At 39.4% G+C, this 15822-nt stretch overlaps 1 pseudogene; it reads left to right on the forward strand.

The window, feature by feature from the left end:
* The first annotated feature begins 1447 nt into the window (after positions 1–1447).
* Positions 1448–15496, forward strand: LOC137248584 (DNA-directed RNA polymerase II subunit RPB1-like; annotated as a pseudogene).
* The last annotated feature ends 326 nt before the right edge of the window (positions 15497–15822 follow it).

The raw sequence follows: 15822 nt of genomic DNA on the forward strand, positions 1-15822 counted from the left end.
AGCCACGGTAATTGAATTCGACATCGAATTCTTAAGAAAACCCACAAGCGATCACTCCAAAAATTCTCTGAAAATTCAGCGGCAGGAGTTATAGTCCATGTGGGAGAAAGCAAAAGCTGCTTTCGAAGCTCCTCTAGTGGCCGAGGACACTAGCGCTAAAGACATTACCGCAATTAAAAAGAAAAATAAATCATGCTGTTCCGTTTTTGTGCGGTGAATGATGAAAATAAATGACCGGGCGGAAAAGTTGGAGAAGGTAGAGAAGTAAAGTGAAACCTCCTTCGCTCCACGCAACTTACATTTACCACCGTGTGATACCGATGTATTCAAAGGTGATTATGTTTCATGGCCAACTTTTCGTGACATGTTCACGGCCATATATGTTCTAAATAAGCACCTGTCGCCAATTCAAAAGCTCTATTACCTTATACAAAAGACACAAGGTGAAGCTCGCAAAATTTTCAAGAAGTGCGAATTGACAAATGATGGTTTTAATGTAGCCTAGAAAAATGTGTGTGACAGGTACGAGAACAAAAGAATCTTAGTCAACATCCAACTAAAAATTCTTTTCAATCTCCATGCAGTTGAAACTGAATGCGGCGCGTTCTTTAAACGCTTACAGAGGGATATTAATAATTGTATATCCTCATTAGAGAGTCATCGTATTGACATTTCTAATTGGGATCCGATAATCACATACCTCTGTTCAACAAAGCTACCTGATGTTACCCTGTCCTTATGGGAGCAATGGATAGAAAATAAAACAGAAACGTCCAAGTGGACGGATATGAATCGATTCCTTTCAAATAGGTTCCAAACCTTAGAATCGGTTTCAGGTTTAAGAGGAATCAAGCCTTCAAAGCCGCCAAAAGGTCAAAGCAACAAGCATTCCTCTGAACCACCGCCTAAAAAGTTAGGGTCATTCCACATCACCGTCGCCAAATACGCATGTAAAATATGCAAAAACAGCGACCACAAAATACACACATGCCAAAAATTCAAAAATTTGACTCCATCTGAAACGGTTTCCTTTATCAAACGTAACAACTGCTGTTTGAACTGTCTCTCTTCGGGGCATTCCGTGTCAAAATGTACAAGCTCACGCAATTGCAGTACGTGCCATACACGACACCATTCCCTTCTGCATTTGCAGACACCTCAAGCGAAGCCTGTTCCGGAGAAAGCGGCTGTAGAATCATTGGATGTTTCGGCGTCGAAACAAGCCCGATTACGCCGCAGTTCGGAAAAAACAAAAGGTTCAGGAGAAACAATTAATATGAAATCGAATTTCGCGAATACTAGTAGAGGTGTATTACTTGGAACGGCTCGTGTAACCATTCGCTATAATGGTACAAATTTTTCGGCAAGAGCTCTCATAGATTCTGGCTCTGAATGCCCTTTCATTACAGAAAGACACAGACGCAGAATCAACCTGCCAACTAGGAAAATGCATGCTCAAATTTCGGGCATCAATAATTCAATCCCTGCGCAGGTAAAAGAGGCATGTGCCATAGAACTGCCGCCACCAGTTGACCTACTTATATCAATTGATTGTATTGTGTTAGTTTTACCACAATTGACAGGTAATTTACCCACACATGACGTCAGTTCACTAACACGAAAGGCATTCCCTGACCTTGTACTGGCATACAAACGATTCTTTGTTAATGAACAAGTCGATCATGTTCTGGGCGGAGACATCTACCCGCAAATAATCTTAGACGGGATAAAGAAAAACATTCTAAGTACACTTTTAGCCCAAGAAACAGTTTTCGGTTAGATACTGACTGCTCGTGCTGATGCAGCCAGCCCAACTAATCATAATCGGGTTTCTTTTTTCAATGAAGTGGCTTTAGACAGTCAGCTTAGATCATTCTGGAAATTGAGGACATATCCAAGGCAAAATCCACCACAGTAGAAGAAAAAATGTGCGAAAAACTCTACGAGCGCACAATGCAGCCAAATTCAGAAGGAAGATACATAGTGTCCCTTACTTTCAGAGCGGAATTTCCTGCAGATATTTGCCTAGGGCCCTCTTGGAAAATTGCGTGATCTCAATTTTACAAAATTGAGACGCGACTTAGAAAAAACCCAGAGTTGCAAAAGGAATATAATAGAGTACTTATGGAGTCCGAGAAAATAGGTAATATGTCGAAAATAACGTCAATACAATCAGCTGACGATGTGGACAATTGTTATCTGCCTCAGCATGCTGTTATTAAAAAAGATAGTATTTCAACAAAACCTAGGGTGGTTTTTAATGCCTCGTCTTCAAACTTCGAATGGCGTCAGTCTGAACGATATTCTTCTCCCAGGCCCAGTGCTTCAGTCGGATTTACCGACCTTAATTCTTCGCTGGATACTTTTCAAATATGTTTTCAAAAGCGATATTGAAAAAATTTATAGGCAAATCCTAGTAGAGACTAACCATACAAAGTACCAACGAATAGTCTTCCGCTCTAGCCCAGATGAACCAATCAGTTTCTTCGAGCTTAAAACGGTTACCTTTGGTATAAATTGTGCTCCTTATTTAGCAATAAGGACTTTACTCCAACTGGCTGATGACTCAGACAGTTCTCATCCAATTGCCTCTAACATTTTGAGAAAAAATATGTACGCAGATGACGTGCTTTCCGGTGGTCATACTATTGCCTCCGCGGTACAGGCAAGAAATGAAGTTTCAGGGGTATTGAAATCAGCATGTTTTCCTTTACGTAAATGAACCTCGAATAGTAACAAAGTATTGAAAGGCATTCTACTGGGCGAAGATTTTCTAGAATTCGAGGATTCCAGTAGCGTGAAAGCTCTTGGTATTAAGTGGAATGCACATTCTGACCAATTCTACCTTATAGCGAAGTCAATAGAAGAAGATTCCACTTTCACCAAAAGGACAGTCTTATCAACTATAGCGAAGTTTTCCGATCCATTAGGGTGCAAAATATATGGCTAGAGGGTACTGGTTGGGATGAAACGTTATCTCCTTCCACATAAAAATGGCACAATTTTACCAGAACATACAAGGAAATCGACCAGATACGGATTCCTCGATGGATATTTTATTCTCCAACTGAAAAGGTCAAGATTCACGGTTTCTGTGATGCATCTGAAAAGGCATATGCCGCAGCAGTCTACTTGCGCGTGGAAAGAGATGACGGCATACTTGTCAACCTGCTTTTAGCAAAAACGAGAGTGGCTCCAGTCAAAACCATTTCGCTCCCAAGAGTGGAACTTTGCGGGGTGGTACTACTAGCCGAAATCATCGAATCGATATCCAACAATCTGGACTTCGGCCACCTTAAGATAAATCTTTGGAATGAATCCACGATCGTACTGGCTTGGATACGCAAACCCCCCATGTTCATGGTCTACCTTTGTATCTCATCGAGTCACAAAAATCATAGACAAAGTAGGAAGTTCGACTTCGTATCACGTGGATTCAGCTACAAATCCAGAAGACTGAGCGAGGCGGTTTAGCTCAGGAATTGATCAACAACCCTCTGTGGTGGCAGGGACCTTCTTGGCTACAAGAAGGTAAGGAAAAGTGGCCAAGCCAGGAAACGGACTTCACAACAAACTTTGAGGAAAAACGAGTGCAGGCTCATGCAGCAACAATTAAAGACCACATTAGTGATATTCTTGACAGGTTTTCCAGTCCTTCGCGAGCTTTGAGGGTAATATCGTATATTTTGAGATTCCTTCAAAGAACCCATCCGGAAACAAGAGCTTCTAGCCAGCCGGACTCTTGCCTAATTTCATTCGATGAAATTAAAACAACGACGACCCGTCTGATAAAACTCGCTCAGAAGCAACATTACGGCTCAGAGGTCACGAAATTGAAAGCCAAAGTATCACTTGAGTCCAAAAGCGAAATCCTCTCACTTAACCCTTTCCTTGATAAGAAAGAAGTATTGAGGGTTGGCGGGCAACTCGGCGCATCCAAAGATATGCCTTATCCTGAGTGCCATCCAATAATACTACCATACAATTGTAGGTTCACACGTCTATTTGTCCAGTTTGTTCATGAGGGTTCTACGGTGAAAACCAACTCATGCTGCGTATTATTCGAACGCAGTACTGGATTATAAAAGTGAAAACCCTGATTAGGTCAATCATTCACAATTGCAAAATACAATCCATAAGATTGTACAATCCATAAGAGACGCGCCCAAAGTCAGCTTATGGGCATTCTTCCCCAGGAGCGAACGACTTTCTCGCGCGCATTTACTAATACCGGGGTGGACTTAACAGGCCCTTGCGATATTAAAAGTTATAGTGGGCGTGGGTGTCGCATTTCCAAAGGATACGCTTGTCTGTTCGTGTGCTTTTCGACTAAGGCCATCCACTGAGAGGGCACCAGCGACTTGAGCACCTCATCCTTTGCTGCAGCTTTGCCCGATTCGTAGCTAGACGTGGATGCCTCAGAAATGTGTACTCAGACAACGGGACCAATTTCGTCGGAGCGTCACGTGCATTTGAGGCGGAAGTTAAAGCCCTTCTGGCTAACGCCCGCACCCAAACGCTTTCAAAACCATTCCCATCAGGCATTGACTTGGCATTTTATAACACCATTGCTCCGCACATGGGGGGGGGGGGGGGGGGCTGTGGGAAGCTGGGCTGAAAAGCTTCAAAACCCATTTCAAAAAGGTAGCTTTCAGCCAAAAGTTCACCTTCGAAGAATTTAATACACTATTATGCAGAATTGAGGCGTGTCTTAACTTACGACCCCTCAGTCCAGCTTCAAATGAGCCATCTGACCTTGAGCCTCTAACGCCAGGGCATTTTCTAATCGGAGGACACCTACTATCTCCAGCGGAAATCAACGTCGATGAAAACCCGGCCCCAATCGTGAACAGGTGGCAAAAACTCAAGCCTTCGCATCAGAACTTTTGCAGAAGGTGGAAAACAGAATATCTTTCAGAACTTCAGAAGCGGACCAAGTGGAAGCATCCTAAGTCCAACATGAAAGTGGGAGACATGGGAACATAGTCGTTCGGAAGGACAACCTGCCACCCAATGAATGGAGATTAGGGCGAGTGGTCAAATTACACCATAGTTCCGACAACCGGGTACGCGTGGTAGATGTCCTAACTGAGAGAGGAGAAGTGACAAGACCGCTCATCAAATTGTTATTGCTACCATCAAATAGTACGGAAACCGAAGATACGACAACCTCAAATTTGCAGACACAATAAGCACAAAGCAAAGAAGTTACAAACAGAATACCGCATAATATTTATTAATCCAAAAAAAAAAAAAAATTATAATAACAATTTTATGGTTCAGGCTAATGCCTGCACGTCAAGGTTTTTCTTGTACCTTTGAAAGTGACAAAAGGTGCCGAACATTTTTTAGCAACTTCAACTAATAATATTTTTTCACCTTCAACTTCCTTCTTTCGGGGCTTTTTTCCGGCTCATGGCCGAACGGACTGCCTGCTGGGTAGTCACACACCATTAACATATGTACAAACATACATACCGCGTACACATTGGACTGACTACGAAAATTTACTTTTTTTAGAAAACACAATTTATTTTTTGCAAGTGCAAAAATATTTATTTTCTTTGGGGCCACACACTCTACCGTACATGCAAACGTATTCGCCTAGCTTAAGCCGTTTTATTTGCCTAAAACTACACTATAAGGGTGCCCTCAAAAATTCGAATTTTTCTGCGCTTTTCTTTCGCAAAGTGTATTGGAGGATTGGAAAAGGATATCTCAATGGTAAAGGCAGCGTCACTCAACAAATATTTAACCGCTACCAATTCCATTGAAATCACCCCTTTTCGTCATTTATAAACCGCACACAACAAAAAATTTTTTAAATTTTTTTTTCACAACATTTGGGACACTCTAACGCAGTAGCAAGCTAAACTCTAGAATTACCTTTTTTCAGTTTCACTGGTCGTTCCAGTCATAACTTTTATTAAAACAAAAAAAAAAAAGGGGAATTCACAAGCAAAAAAAATATTATTATAATATTATTTCCCATTCAAAAGTCATCACTAAAAACAGGTTTTGTAAATATGAAGTCCCGATGCAACCAGTCCATTTTGATCACAGAACCTGGAACCTCAGACATGTAGGATAAGCCCTATCCATTAAATGATGTTAACTATTATATCATAGGTCCGATTAACTGAAATTTCAAAAGAATATATGGTTTTCACTGTGAGTTAAATGCGTTACAATATTTGACTAATTAATTAAATCAAAATGTAAATTTTACTTAGATTTGTTTATATTTGACTCTAACTAGTCGTATTATTGTAAAATAAGTTTAAAGAAATGAATATTTTACGACTATCATTTAATTAAATGATTGAAGCTATAATTGCCTAAATGTATGTCAAAAATCCCCATATTCAGATCTATTAATTTTTATTTGGAGTGGCATCATTGACAAATGTTATAAAAAATGTGCATTTTGACAGCCCTCTCTCGAAACAAAGAGTTACAAATCCACTCATCTATGGATACTTATTTCATTATGCAAATATAGCAACCCCGCTATTGTTGACATCTGCAATTTCTCTGAAGTGGCTTATTTGTATTCTCGGTGGAAAATTTGTAAACAGTTTAATGGATCTTCGAGATTCTGGTGAAAGTGATTGCGATTTTGAAGCTCTGCAGGTAATCGTGCTCCGACGAAAAAGAAAAATTAAAGAGCGCCCTGACTTTTTTCATTATTATGACTATGTTGACTTTCGCGAACGATTACGTATGTGCAAAGATGCTGCTTAGTTTGTTTTTTTTTTTAATAAAAGACAAGATTTATCATGGAGCAAGGTAAGTTTACATCATATTTTATAAATGTTGCCCTAAATTACTTCTTCGTTTACACAACAACGCAATGCAGCCAAATCAAATGTTTTTCATAGCACTCTGGTTCTATGCTTCAGGATCTTTCAGCAAATTGTGGCAATCCTTTCCGGAGTTTCAAAAAAACCATTAAGATTTTACGTTGTTGTTAAGATGTTACGTTTATTGCTCCGAAATGTTAGTATCACCACAATATCCCAAAGTCAAAGAAATTGTAATGAAATCAAAAGGACAACCGCGAAAGCGTCTGGAGTATGTATACGATTTATGTAAAGGTAAAACAGTGTGCGTGGTGGCGAAGGTATGGATATGGCAATATATGGACAACAACCCGATCCGACTAAAAAGCAAGGACATGGTGGTTGTGGTCATTATCAACCCTCCCTTAGACGTAGTAGTTTGTTGTTGTTGTAGCAATACTTCGCCCCACCTAATAGCTGCGACCGATCACAAATTGTCATCAATATCCTTTAACGAGAGTCCAAGGAAACTTGCTGTTTCAGCCGGTGTGGACCATAATGAAAGGAGTGTTAGAGGCGTTGGTTTCACATTACAATTAAAGAAAGAGATGGTTGGTGTAATGTGGGGACACATTGCAAACAGGGCATATATTTTGTATGGCGGGGTTGATTCTGGATAGGTAAGAGTTTAGCCTGTTACAGTATCCAGAACGAAAGTTGAGCTAGAGTGACTTCCGTTTCCCTCGGGAGTTTGCGTTCCTCTTCCGCAAGTTTTGGGTACTGGATTCACCGGACAATTCCTGGCATAAAGGTCCGACGCCTGTTTGTGGAGTTCACTGAGGACCTGCTTGTGTTTTTTTTTTTTTTGCTTCATACGGCTGAGTTCTCAGGTGCCGTATTTCCTCATGATGCTTACGGAGGTGACTTCTTAAGCCCCTAGGCGGTGTTGGCTCAAAAATCAGACGTCTGTGGGATGCCCAGGTTTCTGGGTATTCAACAGGAACTGTTTGGTTAGCATCCCACTTCTCTCCCCGATGGGGAGTATTCTAGCCTCATTATGTAGATGGTGTTCTGGGGACATAAGGAGACAGCCCCTGGCGGTTCTGAGAGCAGTATTTTGGCAGGCCTGTAGTTTCTTCCAGTGGGTTGTTTTTAGGCTTGGCGACCATATAGAGGACACGTAGCATGCAATCGGCTGGCCAATTGCTTTGTATGTCGTAATGAGCGTTTCTTTTTCTTTTCCTCAAGTACTGCCAGTAAGGGATTTGAGGATTTTATTACGGCTCTGGATTCTCGGTACAATTGCGGCTGCATGCTCACCAAAATGTAGATCCTGATCAAATGTCACACCCCAGATTTTGGGGTTTTGGACAGTCGGTAGCGTAGTGCCATCGACGTGGATGTTCAAAATGGTCGACATTTGGGACGTCCATGTTGTAAGTAAGGTCGCGGAGGATTGAGTCGGTGATAATGCCAGGTTTGGCGGGGCGAAAAAACTGGAGAAATCATGGAGGTAACCGCTTATTCTGTTGCAAAGCTCATCTATCTGTGGGCATGGGCCTGTGGCCAGTATTGTCCAGTCATCGGCGTATAAAACGATAGAAACTCCTTCTGGTGGCGAAGGTAGCTTAGATATGTAGACATTAAACAAAAGTGGGGATAGGACACCACCCTGTGGCCCCCTTTATTTATCTCTTCTTGGTTTTGATGTTTCATTTCTAAATTGCACCGATGCCTGCCGACCACCCAGATAATTTGCGGTCCACCTTTTCAGACATGGGGTAAGGGTAGACCCTTCCAGGTCTTGCAGTAACGTGCAATGGTTGACCGTATCAAAAGCTTTTGATACGTCTAGCGCAACGAGTACTGTTCTTTGGTGGGGGTTTTGATTTAAACTGCAATTTATCTGGGTGCAAATGGCATTTAGCGCGGTGGTGGTGCTATGGAGTTTTCTGAAGCCATGCTGATGACAGGCTAGCTGCAAAATTGCTTTGAAGTAGGGGAGCAAAATGGCTTCAAGCATCTTGACTACTGGCGATAGAGGAGATATCGGGCGATATGACTGTCCTATGTTAGCTGGTTTCCCAAGCTTTAATAGCCGGACCACATTGGCCATTTTCCATTTTTCGGGAAAGGCAATGGTGGAAAGAGACAGGTTGAAGACATGCGCTAAAACTTGAAACCCTCTTTCCCTAGGATTTTAAGCATCAGCATGGCTATGCCGTCTGGGCCCACTGCTTTGAATGGTTTGGCTTGACCGATGGCATCATCAACCTCTTTGGCGGTGATGGTAATTGGCGACGCGCTGAATTTATGTTTATGTACATGTCTATTGGCCCTACGTCTATCTCTGTCGATCGTGGAATGCATTATATATTGTCGGCAGAAAGTGCTCGCGCATTTTTTCGCATCCGACAGCACTTTATCGCCAAAGGCGATGGAAACTTTGTCATTGTGCCTAAACGGATTCGATAGGGACTTTACGGTGGACCAAAATTTACCTACACCGGCAGAGAGGTTACAACCGCTTAGGTCCTCCCCCCATTTCGCCTGCTTGTGTTCATCCACAAGCAATCTGATGGGTTGGTTTATATCCCTTATTTGCGGGCTCCGCCGGGAATTGGGCCGAATTTCGGGAATTATACCAGCGGGAATGAAACGGGATAGGGAGGGCAGCAAAGCGGTTGTCTGTAAAGGATTTGTATTAATCCCACTTTTCTTTTTTTAAGTTTATGAAAGTGCATTTTTCTTTGACGATGAAGTCGGCGGTACGCTCAAGCGAAATAAGTATAGCAGGTGGTAGGATGCCAATATTACCATCGGCTGTCAGTTGACGCAGTTTACGAGTTCTGAGCTCACGATTGATATATCCGGCGAACTGTGACAGCTTCCTACCATACTTGCGGGGGCGTCTTCCTTTATTATGCAGAACGTTGTTTCTTCTATTTGATCCGCCAACATCTCACCACTACTGTCCGCCCGCCAGTTTGAATGCCATAGATCGTGATGGGCATTGAAATCGCCTAAGATAATGCGATTGTTGCCAGTGAGTAATGCGCTGATATTAGGGCGGTATCCGCTGGGGCAACAGGTGGCAGGAGAGATATAGATGTTGATGATTTCGAGATTTGCATCACCTGACCCGACAGATAAGCCTTGACGTTCTAAGACACTATATGGACAGGCAAAAAATTGTTCTCATTGATTATTTCCGGCAATGTAAATATGATACGTTCACATTCGACACATCCAGATGATGAAGATGATGGTCCATATAAATAGATTTCACCTGGTGATACCAAAAAAATGGTAGAGCATGGAGAACTAATTATGGTCATTTTGTGCAAAAAGACGCTGGGTACTTCTGCAGGTTCCTTGCTGCATATTGTTTTCTTGGAACTGGGTTATGAAATTGCTGGCCGTTCCTGCGGTAATATTCAGACTGTAATTAACAATTGGTTGTTATTGGAAAGTCAAGGTATCGGTATTGGTGATACAATTGCTGATCCTCAAACTGATAAAGAAATTCAGATGACAATTAAGAAAGCCAAAGATGATGTCATAAACGTTATTAAAAAAGCCCACAACATGGAATTGGAACCAACATCTGGTGCGTTAAATGTCTTGCAATATATTTTCTTTATCTCTTAAACTTATTTGCTCACTTACAGGTAATACTTTGCGTCAAACTTTCGAAAATCAAGTAAATCGTATACTAAACGATGCTCATGACATAACTGGTGGTTCTGTTAAGAAATCGCTTACTGAATATAATAATTTAAAGACTATGGTAGTGTCGAGTTCTAAAGGTTCCAATGTTAATATCTCACATATGGTTTTCGCAAACGTACTTTGCCACATTTCGTTAAAGACGATTACGGTCCTGAGTCACGTGGTTTCGTAGAAAATTCATACCTTGCCGATTTGACGCCATCAGAATTCTATTTTCACACTATGGGTTGTCGTGAAGGTCTTATCGATACTGCTGTAAAAACTGCTGAAACTGGTTATATCCATCGTCGCTTAATTAAGGCTATGGAGTCTGTTGTGGTTAACTATGATGGCACTGTACATAACTCTGTAGGTCAACTGATTCAGTTGCGTTATGGCGAAGATGGTTTGGCTGGTGAAACAGTAGAATTTCAAAATATGCCTACCGTTAAGCTATCGAATAAAGCATTAGAAAAAAGATTCAAATTTGATTGGTCAAATGAACGTTATATGCGTAAAGTCAGAGAATTTATACACAATGAGGAGTTTTTTTGGCATCCACTGGTTACGATCCATTTGCATGTGACACGTCTTGCACTTCACCACTATTCCCCAAATTCATGTTAACTTAACAGGGTGCAAGACGTAACAGAAAATTCTCTTAACGATTTTCTCTGTTCGTCTGTTACCAAAAAATTCTCTGATCAGAGTAAATATATTGCATATTTTAATTCTCTGATTCTTTATTAATAAATTATGATGATTGGTATTGTTTCATTGTAAATTGACTTGCCCCATTAAGTAAGGCCTTAGGAGGCAATTATTCAATAGCATATTTGGTGCAGGTGTAAAGCACTTGTATCAATTTATCTTTTCTTTTTCCAACTTGTGGTTCAAATGCCGCTCGTTGTTTTATTAATTATATATTGGGTCCCATCATCCATTTTACATGAATCAGGAAATGTGCCCATTTTTCCCAAAATAGCCGATTTTACCAGGCCATCAGAAAAAGGGAACAACATATTTGCTCGAATAATATTACCACAAATTCCCCATCTTCAAATAACTTTCGAATATCGAATTTCCATATTGTCATCTTCCTCACTTCACCTCCATTCATGTTACCGTCTCACTCATTTGCATACAATCTGGTACAATTTTATTCATATCGAATTTCCTCATTTCCATAGTGTCTTGTCATCTTCCTCATCTGCATACAATTTTATTTCTCCCTCTTCCTCCCTAACGCCCAAAGCCTCTTATTATTGAAACCATATGGTATATGGTTAAGTGCCTTATGCTGCGCGCACAACTTTTATAAATTCTGAGTTCGACTACCGCGTCGACTCCATGATTTATTTATTTTTATCAATAAAAAGTTTCTTTTATAAGCCACAGAGGAAGGCAGAAAATTTGAAAAAGGGCCCGATTCACCAGGCCATCATAAAAATTTGTAGGGATACTGGAGTAATATAAATTGCATTTGGCATCTCTAATTACTAAATGAATGCTGCTAAGTAAAAAGTACTATACAAACTAAAGAGGATAATAGAGCTATCTCCTTTGTACAACATATAAATATGTTTCCAAGTCAGAAATTACCGTTAGTTATATATATGTCCCACGCATTCACTCACCACTCACTAGATTGAAACTCATGCTTATAATGCCTGTTAGGCTATGTAACGCTGTAAGCTTTTGTGGCACAGCTGTATAGGCTACTGAATTGTTGTAGGTTCTCGTGGGTTCGAATCACGCTCAAGTTAGATTTATTTTTTTTTAGCTGAAATTAGGAAAATGCTGATAATGCGTCAAATTAGCAAAATTTTGCCGATAAGCACGTTTTCTTACAATGCAATATCAAAGCAAAATTTGTTGCAAGAATATGATAATGTGCTAAAACCATTTGACAAAATCAAAAGCTAACCAAATTCAAACAATTGTTGAATTACTTTCAATTGTTAGAAATTGTTCTCAAAGCTAAAAAGGGCATTTCAAGACCGTCGAAAGCTGGCATGGTAATAGGCGACCATATAAAATAGCAAATGTCGCTAAAATATGCAAGCATTTTTCTTAACTTCCATACCCGTCTTCGCCTCATCCACAAGCACAAAAGTCAACCCAGAGACAAAATCTTAAATTTTGATTTGGTGTCGATTCTTATTACCAACACATTCAAACATTTCGTCCGGCCTCGTACATATAGGCCAAAATTAACACAACCTTAGATTTTGGTGAGGAAATCTTACATTCGCCCCTACGTCTCATCCACAAAATCACAAACATAAGAGGAAGAACAAAAAATCGAAGTCAGACAAAATTTTTATTTCTACTTGATTCCGCTTACTAAAACATTGAAAGTCTCTGTCTGGCCTCGTACATATAGGCCAAAACTACTAAAACCTAAGAGAAAAACTTCCTTTCCCGACTACTACACCTTGGCCAAAAGCAAACTTATAGAATTAATTTTTTCAAAGACATTGTAAAAATCCAAGAAACATTTTTATATTACCAGGCACTCATAAAAATTGGCGCGTGTGTGAAATGTATGAAAATAGTTTTTTGGCTTTCATACGCACATATGCCATTCCTTTTACGCATGAGGCTATACCATAAAAAACTTCATATTTCCATTTCTGTTCTGATATTTCGAAGTTTCGAATGAGGAGAAAAAAATCTTCTTTTTCCTCGCCGCCTTCACCTGACCAACAAACCAAATAGCAAAAGCGAAATATTTTTGAGGTCGTTAGCACTTGCTCTAGCACTTGCAAGCGCAATGTATAGAGTTGGGTCGTTTCGTTCTGAACTTGTTCAATTGACCGGGTCTCTCAGCAAAACAAGTGAACTAGATCTTCGATTTCAGTTTTATTTGTTCTTTTAATTCGTTTTATCTAATGTTATTCTTTCTCTCTTCTCGTTCACGAACATTGTAAAGTCATATATATATACGTAGAAATTCACAGTGAGCCCGAATGCCGATGATGCCACATATGCGATATGTGTGTATATATTTATGAAAAACATCTTTTGTAAGAAAATAATTATTACATTCATTAAACTTGAAAAGTTCATATTTACAATATGTCTCTGTACTCTTTCAACTTCCTGGATCTTCCGAAATTTGTAATTTTTTTTGAAGTTAATTATACATATGTATATATATTAACTTATTTATTCATAACACATTTAAATATACCTACACGAGGCATTGCTGGGTCTGAGGGGCAGTGAACAAATTTGCTTGAAAAAAAGGAACTGATGAACAAAAAGAACCAACGAACCGAATCTCTTAACTGACCGAAAAAGCGCACCTCTAGCAATGTATTTGTAATTATACATGGTCAGTTGATAAGGTCAGAATAAGGTAATCAAAGATTTGCCACGCAAAATAGTCAAAAAGGGAAAAAATTGCCAAAAATCGGCGGAATTTTCTATGAACTTGACATTTGCACTTTGTTAGGGTAGAATTAAAAGGGCTATAAAACTGTATACTTGAAACATTATTTCAAATTACAGAAAAAAATCCACACTTAATAAATATAATTAACAAATATAATAAGCAAAATGACATCGACTTTTCGGCTTTTGCTTATATAAAATTCATAATTCAATATTTTAATGGGATTTTCCATCAAAAAAAACAAAAAAAAAAACAAAAGAAAAGCTTTACTTTATTGAGGCTCGAACCTGAAGCACTTGTAGCCTCAAACGAGTGCCAAACAGGTGCGCCAAACGTACTATATTTTTTCTGTTGTCTTATCTGCTATTTAGACCGCGTATACGTATTTGCAACGCTGCAAGGCAATTTACAACCCTCCATTTCCCAGTTAATTTAAGCTTTTTTTACCTTTTTTAAAATTCCTAAATTATTTTAATTAAATTCAAATTCATATTACAACATAAAACATACAAATATATTGCTACAAATACACCTGACAAAGTCTGCGTTGTAGCAGGACCGCCGCCAGTGCCACCAACTGCCGTACGCTCTTCAGCTGAATTGTGTTTTGTAGCAAATTTAATATTTTTATATTTTTTTTATAGTTCTTTACTTTCACGATAAATTTCGTTTCTTGCGTTGAACTCCTGCGCAATTTTCTCCCAAGCATCGTCTTTATCTTTCACGCTGATGCAATCGGTTTTTTTCCTTCGATTATTCCCGCATATCTGCCACAAACTTCTAGTAATTGGTTGGTTTCAGATGCATTAAAAGTGCATTTCCGCGACATATTTCAATTTAAATTTTAAAGAATTAAAAAAATACCAATAATCAACTGACACCGTAACTGACAATATTTCAAATTTACTGCGTGGCGTGTAATAAAAACGTAGCCAAAAATGCTATGCATAAAACAGCTGATAGGGTTGTTATATGTCAAATGGGTTTAGTAACTAAGTTGGTGAACCCGAAAAAAAACTTAGCCTCAAATCTGGGCTAACTTAAGTTGCAACTAAGTTTTAGCCTTAGTCGAGTTGGTGAGACCGGGACTAAGTGAAAAATCAAATATAAACGTCTTAACTAAGGTCTGCAAAGTTACATTCCTTTGAGTTTACCGCGTTTACACAATGAAATGTGCACGTAAATTTATACAAATTGTGCAAATGATTTTTCATACAAAATTTGACAGCTCGTTTACGCACTAGATAGATTTATACGTTTACACACTTTATAAGGCATTTATAAGGTTACACGAGTCCCCCTATTGTATTTTTAACAAAAACCATGGCCTAACAGGCTCTTTTACTTGCTTGAGGAATTAATTTTGCCTTAATTAAAGGCGCACATTTTTTACACTTTCCTCATATTATTTCATTTCTTTATATTTTCACTATCACTAGCACTCACGAAACTTATGTTTTTGGTAATTTCCGTGGAAAACCAAATTTACAAACGCGAAAACCACTCTGAACCGACACGTTTCACTTTTAATCAAATACTTCCTGCTTCATCATTATAGGGATATCATGATGGAAATATAGAAGGTGGCGCATTGCGCATGTAAACATTAGTTCAACTGTTTTTTATGGGCAATTTTTACCTAATTTTCCTTTAGCTCTGGTTTTTTCTCTCTTTCTTTCATTCGCTGAAGCAGTCAAGTCCCTGCAGGGTCCCTGCAAGTCCTTGAAGGGGTGACGTAGTTGCGCAGAAAGAAGCAATTTTGAACTCGTGAATGCAAAATCTTCTGAGGTTGATTTGTGTAGGGATATGCATATGCTATCGAAGATGTACTAAATTCGATACATATGCATGTTCGTATAGGCACTGGATACGATCAATTTTGTGATCAAACGTTATGGTCACTGTGTGGGTGATTTTCTAGGGCATTTT

Source organism: Eurosta solidaginis, chromosome 4, assembly GCF_040869045.1.
Source record: "Eurosta solidaginis isolate ZX-2024a chromosome 4, ASM4086904v1, whole genome shotgun sequence".
NCBI classification, from domain to species: Eukaryota; Metazoa; Arthropoda; class Insecta; order Diptera; family Tephritidae; genus Eurosta; species Eurosta solidaginis.